The sequence below is a fragment of the Bactrocera tryoni genome, unplaced genomic scaffold (genome assembly GCF_016617805.1).
Source record: "Bactrocera tryoni isolate S06 unplaced genomic scaffold, CSIRO_BtryS06_freeze2 scaffold_11, whole genome shotgun sequence".
NCBI lineage: Eukaryota > Metazoa > Arthropoda > Insecta > Diptera > Tephritidae > Bactrocera > Bactrocera tryoni.
In genome coordinates, this window is record NW_024395824.1 from 8,279,447 (window position 1) to 8,294,876 (window position 15,430).

Genomic DNA, 15,430 nt, shown 5'->3' on the forward strand with positions numbered 1-15,430 from the left:
CGCTGGATGAACGACTAGCCACAGTCCACTTAAAAGCGAAGTTCTTTAACATATCGTTGATTTGCGCCCACGCCCCGACGGAAGAGAAGGACGATGTGACCACATATGCCTTCTAAGAGCTCTTGGAGCGCCTTTTGAGAGCTGCCTCCGACACGTTGTCCAAGTCGTGCTTGGCGACTTTAACGCCAGGGTAGGCAAGGAAGGTATGTTTGGCACAGCAGTCGGTAAACTCAGCTTCCATGAAGAAACGTCCCTAAATGGGATGAGGCTGATCGACTTCGCCGGGGCTCGAAATATGGTAACCTGTAGTACTAGATTCCAGCATAGAAAAATTAAACAAGCTACCTGGGTGCCTCCGATTCAAAAAGCCACCAACCAGATCAATCATGTTGTGATAGACGGAAGATACGTCTCCATTGGTTTAGACGTGCGTACACTTTGAGGTCTTAACATTGACCCTGACCACTATCTTGTTGCAGCAAAGATAAGCACTGGCCTCTGTGCAGCAAAAAAACGATTATCAACACACAGAAGGCAGATTCGACGTCGAGAAGCTGCATTCATAACAGATAGCCAAACGATTTTCTATTCCACTTGCACTCCTACTCTCTGACAGCACTCGTCAACGACTCAGTATAAGGGAACTGTGGGACGGCGTTTCAAGCTCCTTACGTACAGCTGCAACCGAAACCATTGGTTTTTGGAAAATGTAAAGAAGGTACGACGAGGAGTGTCGTGTCGCAGCGGAGAGAAAACAGACTGCCCACCCCCAACGTTATGATGGAAAACAATACGTGCGGCATGGGACAGATGCCGAGAGTTGAAGATGGACGCGAGACGCGAGACGCCCGAAAGCGTGAGTATGAAGAGCTTGACAAGCTGGCCGACAAGAGTAATGCTGATACGGAAAAATGCGGCGACTAACATAAGGTTTCAAGACCGGAGCATACTCATGTAGAACCCTCAGAAGTGATATAGTGACTGACCTCCAAGGCATACTAAAAATATGGAAAGAACTCCCCAGTCCGCCGAATAGCAGTGAAGGCATCACATCAGGAGTTGGCGAACACGACTCCCCAATTGAAGACGATGGAGCAGACGTTCCATTGCCCAACATTGAAGAAGTTCGAATAGCAATTACCCGTCTGAAGAATAACAAAGCGGAGGGGCTGATGGATTGATGGCCCGAGCTATTCAAACACGGCGGCGAAGATCTGGTAAAGAACATGCATTATCTTCTTTGTAAAATATGGTCGCACGAAAGTATGCCTAACGATTGGAAATTAAGCTGCTCTGTCCAATCCACAAAACCGGAGACCCCACAATCTGCGCCAACTGCCGTGGTAAAAGCCTCCTTAACATTGCATATAAGGTTCTATCGAACGTATTGTGTGAAAGATTAAAGCCCATCGTCAACACACTGATAAAATCTAATTCTCTAAATCTGGCTTTAGACCTGGAAAATCAACAACCGACCAGATATTCACCATGCGCCAAATCTTTGAAAAGACCTGTGAAAAGAGTATCGACACACTTTTGACAGTACGAAAAGGAGCTGCCGCGTGCTGCTTATGCCGCGATATCTGAATTTGGTATCCCAGCAAAACTAATACGACTGTGTAAACTGACGTTGAGCAATACCAAAAACTCCGTCAGGATCGTGAAGGACCTCACTATCGTGCGACTTCTTCAAACTGATGCTGAAGAAAAAACTTCGAACTGCAGAACTTAATCGAGCAGGTACAATCTTCTTTAAGAGTGTACAGCTGTTGGCGTACGTCGATGATATTGATATCATCGGTCTTAACACCCGCGCCGTTAGTTCTGCTTTCTTCAGACTGAATAAGGAAGCATAGCAAATGGGTGTGGCAGTTAACGAGGGCAAGACGAAATATCTCCTGTCATCAAACAAAGAGGCGTCGCACTTGCGACCACGTCATTGCTGACAGTCATAACTTCGAAGTTGTAGTCAACTTCGTCTATCTTGGAACCAGCATTAACAGCAACAATAATGTCAGCCTCGAAATCCAATTCAGAATTACTCTTGCCAGCACTACTTTGGATTGAGTAGGCAATTGAGAAGCAAAGTCCTCTCTCAACGAACAAAAACCAAACTCTGTATGTCACTCATTATTCCCGTCCTGCTATATGGTGCAGAGGCATGGACGATGGGAGCATCTGATGAGTCGATTTTGGAGAGAAAGATTCTGCGTAAGATTTGTGGTTATATACGCATTGGAAACGCCGAATGCCGCTGTCGATGAAACGATGATCTGTATAAGATACATGACGACATTGACATAGTTCAGCGAATTAAGAGACAGCGGCTAGGCTTCTTCATGTCATCCGAATGAATGAAAACATTCCAGCTCTGAAAGAACTCGACGCAATACCCGCCGGGGGTAGCAGGGGAATGCGAAGACCTCCACTCCATTGGAAGGACCAGATGGAGAAGATCCTGTCATCGCTTGGAATCCAAAATTGGCGCCATGGTGCGAAAAGAAGGAACGACTGGCGCGCTGTTGTTAACTCGGTTATATCGCGTAAGCAGTGTCCACGCCAGTAAAGAAGGAAAAGAAACCAAAAAACATCCGTTTGAGAGCCAGCTTAAGTAAGATGCGAATCATCCCTATTCAGGGTTGTGCGCTGGGTTTGGGACCGCCTCGTAAAGAACACCCGCCATGAAAAGAATAAAGCAGTCTTGAATAAAACACCATCCTGTTGAGAACGACCACAGACAACGCATTAAGGATTATGATGTAAGGTCATGCTTCAGGAATGTAGAATGCTGAATAGCAGCTGGTGGTGAACCCGATTCCCCCGTCAATGACAATGGAGCAGACGTTCCATTGCCCAACCATGAAGAATTCCGAATAGCAATTACCCGTCTGAAGAATAACAAAGCGGCGGTGCCGATGGATTACCAGCGGAGCCATTCAAATACGGTGACGAAGAACTGATAAGGAGCATGGATCGGCTTCTTTGAACAATGTGGTCGGACGAAAGCTTGCTCGACGATTGGAATTAAAGTGTGCTCTACCCAATCCACAAAAAGAATCTGCGCCAATATCGTGGAATAAGCGTATGTTCATTTTTGAACTATTGTAAAATATTTTATTAAAATTAAGATTTCCAAAAAATAAAGTGTCTTTTCCTGAAAATAATGCTTCATTGGGTCTTACAAAAAACTTTCTGGGAAGTATTTGCACGATTTTACCAATTTTTATCATAAGGAAACATCATTATCAGAAAATTATTCTTCCTGAATTTCAGTAACATATCCCTCAGATTGACAGATAATTAAGGTAAAAAAACATAAGCACTGAATGTATCTAGTAATTCTTAACAAATAATGACCCTATAGAATATTAAAAAGGCTTAATCATAATCACTACCAAATGAAGAATCGTCATCTGCACTTGAGCTCACGTCTGGGGTTTATTATATCGACTCTGCACTCAAACCCGTCGTAGAATTTAATACTTTAATTGCCTCTGATGACAATGTGCTACTTTTTTTGGCGGATCTAAACTCAAATGGATCAAATGCAAAAGATCTTTTTTTATCTTTGAATTGATGTTCCAGAATCTTAATTTTGTCGGCCAGGTCCAAGTGCTTTTGTTTGTACAAAGCATAAAAAATTTGACGGCGAATGCACTGTAAAGCATTGATTTTGTCTATAATACTTAATTCAAATCGTTTACAACAAAGGGTAAGATCCTTTTCATCATAGTGCTAAAACAACTACAATTCAATACCCTACACCATTTTTTTTTGTTTACAAAGACAAGCAAAGCAGTTTTCCTCGAGCTCCCTTATCAGAGACTCTTAAAGATTGAAAGAAAATTTACTGTTTCAAATTTTACACAAATACCATCTCATTTCTTCTAAAATTCATCAGACTTTCAAAATTTACACGAATGTAATTTATAATGAAGAAGAATATAATCCAATTTGAGTACCTACAAGTATTATGAAAATCAGATGTTTCATTAAAATTTTCATTGGTTTTTTTACAGGCTCTCTACAATTTTATTTTGCCCCGGTTCCAGAAAAAGCACTCTACGTCCCTACTTATTTAGCATTTAGTATATTATACAGTAATTTAATATACTATGCAAAGTCTTTAAAAAAAACTCATTCAGCTTTCTTGACAGTACACAGCAGGGCCCCTTGAAAATTTTTTAAGCTTTAACTTGATAATTTCCAAAAAAAAATTTCGGGCTTTGGCCAGCTTTTCAGGAAAATCGGGTATAGTGCGACGCTTAGATTTAAAAGTAATTTTTCCATAGAAATAATAAATTGTCGAGGTTATTAAAATACTTCCATAGTATGTTTATGATATATCAAATATGAGTGATATAAGTAATAGTTGCTTGCGATTAGCAGTAGGTATACGATCGTATAAATGAAATTATTTAAAACCAGTAAGGAAGGGATAAGTTGCGCAATCCAACATTTTGTACTCTTGCAACTTGCTAGAATCAAAGCCCGGGTAAAACCTTATATTAAGAGGCTAAATTTAATATATTGAGTTAATGTGGAAAACGTGAACCGGGGAGTTCAAGGAATTTTTAAAATATAGAACTCACAAACTGAAATTCTTCATAAGAATATATTGAAGTACCAGTGTATGAGTAAAACACGCTCCCTCATTTTCTTTGAGGTAATTTACATATTGGTTGATATATGCCGTATAAAGTCACAGGGAAGTTCAAAAATCTTTGTAATAGGCGTATGAGGGCTAAAAAAAGTATTTTCCCGATGCAAGCCATTTTTGACATACAGACAAAATATTATCCCTGAATTTCAATTATATATTTAGCTCACACTTTGACCGATATTTTGGTAACAAGTCAATTATAGGTACTGGGGTCCAAATAGTCGGTAGCTAGGGATTGAACAGTTTTAGTTCGATTTGAACAATTTTTTCTCAAAAGTGACATACATAGTTTAAAGGCATTATTCGTGCAAAGTTTTATTCCGTAATATTAATTGCTTCTTGATTTGCACACTGCAAAGTGGAAGAATAAAATTATATTATATGGGCTTTAGGACCGGTTGTAGTTCGATTTGGCCATTTTCGCCCAGTAACATAGAAATGTCAGAACAATGTCACGTACCAAAATAATAAAACCTGTTCGACGGGTCCCCAGATATGTAATTTCACCTAAAATTGGGCAGTGCTACGCCTTTCGATTAAATTTTACGCAAAGCCCATTCATAGTGGAGCAATGCGTAGAAGTTCACACAAATGAGAAGAACTCTCAGAGCGCCATTCACTTGGGAATGGCCAAAAATTATTATTTTACATATGCTCAAGCAGCTCACGATTTCCGGTCTTATTTCAAGTATCCTCTGGGTAGCCTAACAAAATCCGTTTGAAGGCGGACTAAAGTGAAAAGCAAAACCTCCTCTCCCCAGCGTTGTGCGCTGGGATTCGCCATGTAAAAAAACCTTATCAACGAAAAGGAAACAACACCCTCGGAATGACCCCCCTTTTTTTGACAACCAGTGCAAACGTGTTAAGTATTATGATTTGAAGCCATTCACGTGGTCTCTTAATTGGGAAGGCGCCACTGCCCAGCTGGTAGATGTCCTCGTTAAAGTAAAGGCTGACATCACCGTCAAAAAAATGTAGTGGACGGGACAAGGACTGAAGTTAGTAAGTCCTTGTGACATTTACTGCAGAGGTTATATAAAAAAGCGCAAACTCGGTGTGAAAGAGGCTCCGTTGCCGAGTACTAGCATTCGCATCAAAGCGAAGTTCTTCGGAAGAGAAAAACGATGTGACCAAAGATGCCTTCTATGAGCGCTGTGAGCGAACCTTTAAGAGCTGCCCGTGCCACGATTTCAAAATCGTGCTTGGCGACTTTAACGCCAGGGTAGGCAAAGAAGGTATCTTTGGCATAACGATCGGTAAATTCAGCTTCCACGATGAAACATCCCTGACAGAATTTACCGGACACCGAAATATAGTGTATTACAAGATTCGAAAATAAGAAAACTCATTAAGCTACCTGGATTTCTACAGATCGAAAAGCCACAAACCAGATTGATCATGTTGTGATAAACGGAAAACAAGTCTCCGGTGTTTAAGATGCGCGTACGCTCCGAGTTCCTAAAATTGACTCTGACCGCTATCTTCAAAAAACTCAAGGAAGGTTTGACGTCAAGAAGCTGCAATCACAACAGAGAGCAGAACGATTTTCTACTCGACTTGCACTCCCCCTCTATGGGAAAACTCGGTTTAAGGGAACTGTGGAACGGCATTTCAAGCTCTTTGCGTATAGCTGCAAACGAAACCTTGAGAAGTGACCTGTCGCAGTGGAGAGAAAACAGACAGCGTACCTCGCAAGGTCTGAATGGACCACAATACGTGCAGGATGGGACAGACACCGAGAGTTGAAGAGAGAAGCGAAACGCATTTGCAGACAAAAAACAGAGAAACCGAAATGCGTGAGTACAGATATGAGCTTGACAAGCTGGCCGACACGGGCAATGCTCGAAAAGACTAGGCGACTAACAGAAGGTTACAAGACCTGAGCATACACTTGAAGAACCTCCAGAGATGATCTAGTGACTGATGCCCAGAGCATACTAAAATTATGGAGGGAACCGTTCTCCAGTCTGCTGAATGGCAGTGAAAACACAACGCTAGGAGTTGGCGAACCCGAATCCCCAATCGATGACGATGGATCAGACGTTCCATTGTCCGACCATGAATAAGTTCGAATAGCAATTACCCGTCTGAAGAAAAACAAAGGGGCGGTGGCCGATGGATTGCCGGCTAAGCTATTCAAATAAGCGGGCGAAAAACTGATAAGGAGCATCCATCAGCGTTTTTGTAAAATATGGTCGGACGAAAGCATGCCCGACGATTGGAAATCCACGAAAAGAGAGACCCCACAATCTGCGCCAACTACCGTGGGATTAGCCTCCTCAACATTGCACATAAAGCTCTATTGAGCGTATTGTGTGAAAGATTAAAACCCACCATCAACGAACTGATTGGACCTCATCAATGTGCCTTTAAAGAGGATCGATTTTGAAGCTTCCGATTTCAAAGCTACTTTGGACAGCACGAAAAGGTCCTGCCTTTATGCGCTATATCTGAATTTGGTACGGCTAATTAGCTGCTGGCGTACGCCAATCCTATTGATCATTGGCCAACAACGTCATTAGTTCTGCTTTCTCCAGACTGAATAAGAATGAGAAGCAAATGGGTCTGGTAGTGAACGAGGGCAAGACGAAATATATCCTGTCATCTAACATACAGTCGTCGCACTCGCAATTTGGCTGTCACATCACTGTTGACAATCATAACTTCGAAGTCGTAGCTAGTTTCGTCTATCTTGAAACAGTGTTAACACCAATAACAATGTCAGTCTCGAAAATCAACGCAAAATAACTCTTGCCAATAGGTGCTTCTTCCGACTGAGTAGCCAATTGCTATGTGGTGCGAAGGCATGGACAATGATATCATCAGATGAGCCGTCCTTAGGAGTGTTTGAGAGGAAAGTTTTGCTGATTGGCCACGGCGAATATTGCATTCGAAGGAACGCTGAGCTGTATCAGTTATACGCCGACATTTACATAGTTCAGCGAATTAGGAGACAGCGGCTGCGCTGGGTAGGTCATGTCGCCCGAATGGATGAAAACACTTCAGCTATTTTTTTTTATAGTAGGGGGAAGCATCGAAAGCCGAAGTGCGGAACTTTAATCCGCTAAACCTAACCTACTCCCAACTCAGGACTCTCCCACGGAACCACCGGCTAGGTATTACTTCGTGGGAGGGACAAGACATTTAAGTCTCCTCTATTTCGCGGACTGACGGACGCCTAGTCTATTGAAAACATCTCAGTTTGGTCATTATGAACGCTGACGCTTCGCTGACAGCTTTCCATTTATTAGTCGACTGACACATGAGTGTGGTCAAGTTATCGACTGTAAAACTACCACCGAGTGTGGTTTTTAGCTGTTCCCTTGTATTCGAAAATCGAGGGCAATGAAATAATACATGTTCAGAGTCTTCTATATGCTCTGTACACGTCGGACAAAGTTCGACTAATGTCATTGTGGAATCTGAAAAGGTAGCTTCTAAAGCATCCATGTCCACTAAGTATTTGGGTCAGATAGAAATCTAAGTCCCCATGTCGTCTGTCTATCCACGTGTGGATGTCCGGTATAAGTCGATGGGTCCAGCGCCCTTTGATGAGTGAATTCCACCGCTCCTGCCACATTTTAGTACTCTTTGTTTCTCTCCTCTGTCCTTACTGATACTGTTTTTAGGCGTTGATAATTGATATAAACGCTCGAGTTCATCTCCCTGGATGTCAATGGGCGGCATGCTGGCTAATACTTCAGCAGCGTCGGTTGATATAGTCCGGAAAGCACTAATTACCCGAATTGCAGAAAGCCCATGCACTGCAATTATTTGTTTTGGTATACGCTTTATATCCATTGCCTGTATCCATACTGGTGCCGCATACAGTATTACGGAACTCATTGCTTTCGCTATTAAGAATCGCCGGCTGAACGCACACAGCCTCTATTGGTCATCATTCTCGATAGCGCATTATAAATTCTGTTTGCCTTGGCGGAAGTATACTCCAAGTGTTCTTTAAATTTTAATTTGGAATCTAGTATTACCCCTAGATACTTCAATTGCAGGCTGCGAGGTAATCTTGCATTCCCCTATGGTGAGAGCTCTATTCGTTCTTCTATCTTCCTAGTGCTTATCAGTAAAACTTCTGTTTTTCCTCCGCCAGTTTCAGACTCATAGATGAGAACCATTGGCGTAGACTATTTAAGCACTCATTACATTTATTTTCAGGTCGGCTAATTGTTTGGCGACTGCTACCACCATGAGGTCGTCCGCATAAGCTACTAGTTTCACGTCTGTTGGTTGCTGTCTTCTTAGCACCCCGTCATACATAAGGTTCCATAATAGTGGGCCTAACACTGAGCCTTGTGGTACTCCACTTGTGATAGAGTAGCTCTTGGTGCTCTTCGTCCGTCTCAAAATCAGCTTTCTGTTTTTAAAATAGCTCGTTATTATATTTATGAGGTACTCAGGGGCACGTATTTCATCCAGGGCTTTAATTATGTCTGCCCATTTTGCTGAGTTGAACGCATTTTTGACATCCAGGGTAATCAGCGCACAATACTTTTTGGTGCCACCTTTCCATCTTTTGCCACTTACTGCACATTTCGCAATATCGACGACTTCTCGTAGTGCGTCAATAGTGGATCTCTTTTTTATGAAGCCGTATTGTCTCTCTGATAATCCGCCGGCTTTTTGGATAGCTAGTTCCAAGCGGTTTCTTACGATGCTTTCGTACACTTTCCCAATCGTGTCGAGCATGCAAAGGGGTCGATATGATGAAGGTTCTTCTGGTGGCTTTTTTGGCTTTGGGAGTAGAACCAGGCGCTGAATCTTCCACGGATCGGGGAACACCTCTTCTAATATACACGCATTGTACATGTTAATAAATAAACTGGGTCTAAGAGTTATGGCTTCTTTAAGGGCTCTATTTGGTATACCATCTATTCCAGGCGCTTTAGAGTTTTTGATTTTTTTCGCAATTGCCAATAGTTCGTCTTCTGTGACTAATAGAGGTGGCTCCGTAGCTTCGTTTCTTTTAATGTAGGAAATAGATGCATGTGTGGGGAATAACGCTTCCACAACATTTTTCATAAATGATGCGTTCTTAGGTAGCTGCGACTTATTTTTGAATTTCGACATACAAATTTTGTATGCCGATCCCCAGGGGTCTATGTTCGCTTCCTCACATAGCTTTTCGAAACAGGATCTCTTACTACGGATAATGGCTGACTTCAGGAGCTTTCTTTGGCATTTAAATGCTTCTCTGAGGCGGATTTCGTTTTCCCCTCCCTGGTTTCGTTGAGCGCGACGTCTAGCTGAGTGACAGAGCTTCCTCAGCTTGGCGATTTCGTCGCTCCACCAGTATACCGGCTTTCGATTGTTATTGTATCTCGTCCTGTGCATAGTTGCGTCGCATGCTGCAACTAGTTCCTTCTGCACAGCGGATACTAAGTGGGTGGCGTCTTCGCCTGGTGCCTTTGCCGCTCTCCAGACGCTCTCAAAGACGTCGATATCAAATTCCTTTTCACGCCAACTACGTTTTCGAGAGGGATTTCTGCGAGACAGTTCCCTTTCTTGGGAAAACGAAACTTCAAAGCGATTATAGCCATATGGTCGCTATTTGTGTAAATATCTGATACCTTCCACTTAATATGTCTGCTAAGCGTGTCGTTAGTAAACATTAGGTCTATTATAGAACCTTTATTACCCTTTTGAAACGTATTTTTTGTGCCATTGTTTAGAATCGTGAGGTTTGTTTGACTCAAAAATTCTAGAATGAGGCGACCACGGTTATTTGTAATTCTGCTACCCCAAGCAGTAGACCATGCGTTGAAATCACCCGCTATTATTATTGGCGATTTGTTTCTGGTCTCTAGAGACAGCTCCAGGAGAAAATCTTCAAATTCTCTAATTGTTGCGCTAGGACGAGCATAGCAGCTTACAAAATATATACCTTGCATCTTCGCCCATGTAAAGCCGTTATGAACTTCTTTGGAGCGGGATGAGAAAGCTTGTCCTTTGCAGGCTCATATTGCTGCTTTGCCACTTTCTATCTTTACACCAAGTGCTCTCCGAACGCAGTCTATATGGTTCGCTTAGTAAGGCGACATCTATGTTCTCTTCTTGGACTGTTTGTTTTAGCAGATCTTGTGCTGCAGCGCAGTGATTAAGGTTTAGCTGTAACAACCTCATTTTTTCATTGTTTTCATCATTTGTACGTACTTCGGACATGTGTTGTACTTAAGACGGAGTGCTCTCCCTTGCAAAGCATACAACTCGGGGCATTTTTGCATACTTTTTGTTACGTGTGCCCTGCAGCTCCGCAGCGTGTGCAGAGGGCTGACCGATCAGTCTGACTGACACATTTGTGTGCTATATGACCCAATTGGAAGCACCTAAAACATCGGGTAATGGGTGAGTATTCTCTAAGACGACAGATGGACCACCCTATCTTCACTTTGCCCAATTTTAGTGCAACTTTAGCGTCTTGGGCGCGCAGACAAATAAGAGCTATTTGTGTGCCACTTCGGGTTTTTCTCATATTTTTGACGCTTGTTTTCTCCAGGTTTTGGAACCCACACTCTTTTTTTAGTGCCTCGCAGATTTCTTCTGGTGTTGTAATTTCGTCTAAGTCCTTACACACTATTGTAACGTTATGGGTTTTTGGCTGTATCAGCGCCATTTCACCCACCGCTCCCTCTAAGCCTGATTTTTCAACTCGATGAGTAGGTCTCCTTTCATCGTCTTCCGTATGTAGGTCACGTTTGATCCAAGCTCTTCAAGACCACTGTCGCTTTTTATCTTGCGGAGAATATCAGCATAAGACGCACCCTCCTTTTTGGTTATTATGATGGCGTCCGGTTTCATTCTAATTTTCTTCTGAATTGGCTTCTTCTTTTTCACAACATCCACCCATTTTTCACCTGCGCTATGTTGACCCGTGATATTTTCTTGAATTTTTTTCGTTGGCTCACTGTTTACTTGTTGCAACTTCTCAGTAGCTTTTTTCAGTTTTTTCGTGGGGGGTAGGTCACCCGATGCTTCACGCAGCCGCTTTGGGGTATTCATCTCTTTAAAAATATGATATCTGGGTTGCTTTCTCAACCATATTTTTTTCTCCGGTTTCTCGGCTTTTATATAGGCTCATTATGCTACTCAGTAAATCGCGCATAGCTTGATTTACGTGCCTTTGCCCAGCCATCATATTTTCCAACTCTTTAATTTTACAACCCAGCTTGTTAAAATGGTCGGAAGTTTCATTATTTAGTGAATTCTCTTCACTTCTGCTTGCTCGGTCAGTTGTTTCATCGCTAATTGTTGATCCAGCAGCAGTGGATTCCTCATTCCTGCCGTTAGGAGGCGTTCTCAAAATTTTAGAATTCCTCCGGAAAGGATTCTCTGGGGTACGCCCCATACTGCACTCTCAGAGGCCATGCCTCAGGAGAAAATAGTCTGGCTCCACCTGTCAATCAGTATGTTCAATCCCTACCGCTAAAACCTTATTTATATTTTTAATGGTTGGCAACGCCTAACCCAAAAGCAAAAACGAAAAGGGAGAAAGCGAAAACGGAGAACAGCTGATTAATCAAAACAAAACGGCATAGAAAAAATATGTGCACGTTTTGCTGTGATTTGCTGTTAGTAGGGAAATGGAAAAAACTTAAAACTAAAAAATTTGCCACGAAAAGGGTACAGGTATGTACAAATGAATTTTTTATTTAAAACAAATTGTACTTATCTATTTCTCAAGGCCTATTATCCACTTGAATCCTCCGGACTTCCGGTAAGTGCCAAGACAAAATCTATATGCCGTCTCAGTGAAAATTGGGATTAATCCAAGAAAATCAAGAGCGTAAAAAAAAACACTACCACTTCACTCGACTGCCGTCTATCTATCTATCTTCAGCTATGGAAGTATTCGTCTGAGTACCCGCCGGGGGGAAACATAGGAAGAGGAAGACCTCCACTCCGATGGACTGGCGTGCTGTTGCTATAACCGCGTAAGCCTATAAAGAAGAAGAAGCGGGCTTATTATCCTCTTTCTTCCATTTTTCCATTTTTTCTTCCATTATAGCGTGAACGGTTTGGAAGATATGTGCATTAACACTACTAGGGGTGGGGCCACGCCCACTTAAAAAAAAATTTACCAAATTTGTTCCTTGCTACTGCGATGTTTTGTGCCAAATTATAGTTCTTTATCTCACTTTAGTGCTTAGTTATGCTGTTTTATATGTTTTCCCTTAATGGGGTTCTATATCTTTTGTGGGCGTGGCAGTAGTACGATAACGCCCATCTACGAACTTCGTGTTTTGCCAAGGAACACAATATCTTAACTTTTACTCAAGTTACAGCTTGATGGACGTACGAACAGACAGACATCCTGACTTCAACTCGTCTTCCTGATCATTTATATATAGTATATATGTAGATCTTCTATCTATCTCAATCAGTTTTGGGTGAGACAAACAACCATCAGGTCAACAATACTGTTTTACTCTGATGTAACATGTGAATCAGCGAATAGAACAAACTTTGCCAGATGTTCAAATAAACGTGGAAAACTACACCTCTTGTGCAAGTGCAGTTGTGCACTTGACATTCTTAATTGGTGGATAAATTATTTTTAGTAACTCTTTAGTTCGGTTATCTATTAATGAGTTTTTAAAATCAATGAAAATAAATAAATAGGTTTTTTCATTTGGCATTTGATGTTAAAATGTTACCAAAACTTGGTAGCTTGTAAGAATTCAACATTGTTGTGGCTTTTATATGTAATTTTTTTTTTTTGGCAGGAGGGTAGCGCGCAAAGATAGCGAGCAGAGAAATGGCGAAAAAGAGGTATGGATTGTGACAATAAAGTATCCGGAAATTGTAAATAAAACGCAAAATATTTAATTACTCATCAATATTTATTTGGTCGCCTTCAAAGTAATCCTTTATCAGATGTAATACGCGTATACAATTTCAGTTTAGGGAACAAGAAAAAACCATACGGAGCCAAATCTGGTGAATACGATGGTTGATCGATGGTCTTCATTGCGTGTTTCGCATTAAATTCGGTCACAATCGCACTCATTTTGAAAAAAATTGAGCTTTTTCGGGATGAGTTGAGCAAGAACGCTTTCTTATCATCTCTCTGACATTTGCCTGACTGTATGGTATGTGACGATATGGATGAAAAGCCGATTATTAATAAAAGTCGAAATAAATAAAACAATAAATACGTATCAAAAATTCATTTCTAAAGTACAACTTAAGTTTACACATAACGTATGCATACTACTGTGACCAAATTGAAAGGTGAATTTATAATTTATACTTCGCGTGTTTTTCGAATCGGTAAATTGGTAGTAGTGTTAGTGACATCTATGGTCAATTTCACTTCAAAATATTCATTAGTATTTGAGATGCGCGTCGTTTTGTGAGGCTGTAAAAGCGAATTCTTCGATTTGCACTATGCCTGAATTTATTGAATAAAGAAGTGCGATAATGCACCATCTCATACTGCATTGGTTATTCGTGATCACTGCATTTGCCTGATTTACCTTCGTGTAAATTCTGGCTATTCAGCAAATTCACCTGACCACTCCGAGGACACCGTTTTGAATCAATTGAGGATAAAGAAAATTCGTTGGCATAAGTGTATTGCATCGGGAGGGGATTACTTTGAAGGAGATGAAATGAGCAAAATTCATCTTTCCATTTGATCACAGTAGTACATATGTATGTATATTAGCAGTATACCATAAATGTATGTATGCGTTTACGTGTACAAAAACTTAAAAGCTACCAGCTTTAAAAAGCGTGACGAGTGGAATTTTGGTAATTCCGTCAAACCAGCCTTACAGCGAATCATTTGAAGTTACGCCATAAATGTTGTCAATGCTACAACTACACACTGGCGCACAGTGGTGCCAGAGCGGAAAAAAAGGATTTTTTTTATCATTCCAAATTTGTACCATCTTTTCAATTTAAGCTAAGAACTAATCAAATAACATTATCCGAATACTTGGGCTTGATATATTCAATGGTTTTTTGTTGGGAGAGCTTCAAAGTCCAACAAAGTATCAACGCAAAGTTACTCAGAAAAATGTGATGAAAATTGCAAAGGTTAAAACTCAAAAGTTAACCATAAAATATCAATTGTAAAGTTTTTATTTATTAAAACCAATGTTATAGATGTGATTTACATCATCAAATGTATACTTTTTCAAGATTTTTTTTAATATGATGTTTTTTCATGGTCCAAAAAAATCATATTTTTCACAACTTCAATATAACTATTGTGCGCAGGAGCGCGCAGGTTAGCCACTTCCACAAAATAAACTTTAAAATCTCCTTAATCGATAGAAAAAAATCAGCTGCAATTAGCTGCCAATTCATGAGTAATTAGCATTTTAATCTACTGCATCTGCAACTGCGTTGTTTGTTTGCTTGATTCGTTGCTTTGTTTTTTTTTTTTGCCTGCTTCGCTGCTTTGTTTTTTTGCCTGCTTCGTTGTTTTGTTTGTTTTCTTGATTGTTCGGTTTGTTGCTTTGTTGTTACTTTTTGGAGATGTCTCTCGTTATACAACAACAACAAAATACTAGTTTAGATGCATTATATTATTTGAACTAATGCATATTGCTTACAACAAACATTTTCGCAAATGGAGAACTGACGATCGTACCAAAAAACTGAAGGAAGATGAAAAAGAACGTATTCAAGCAGATTTGAAGTCATCCTTGGGAATAAATGTTGATGTAGTGAATCAGGGACTGGGTACGACAAATGATGGCAATACCTCACGAAGATTTTTTGTTGGCGTTGACGAAAACCTGA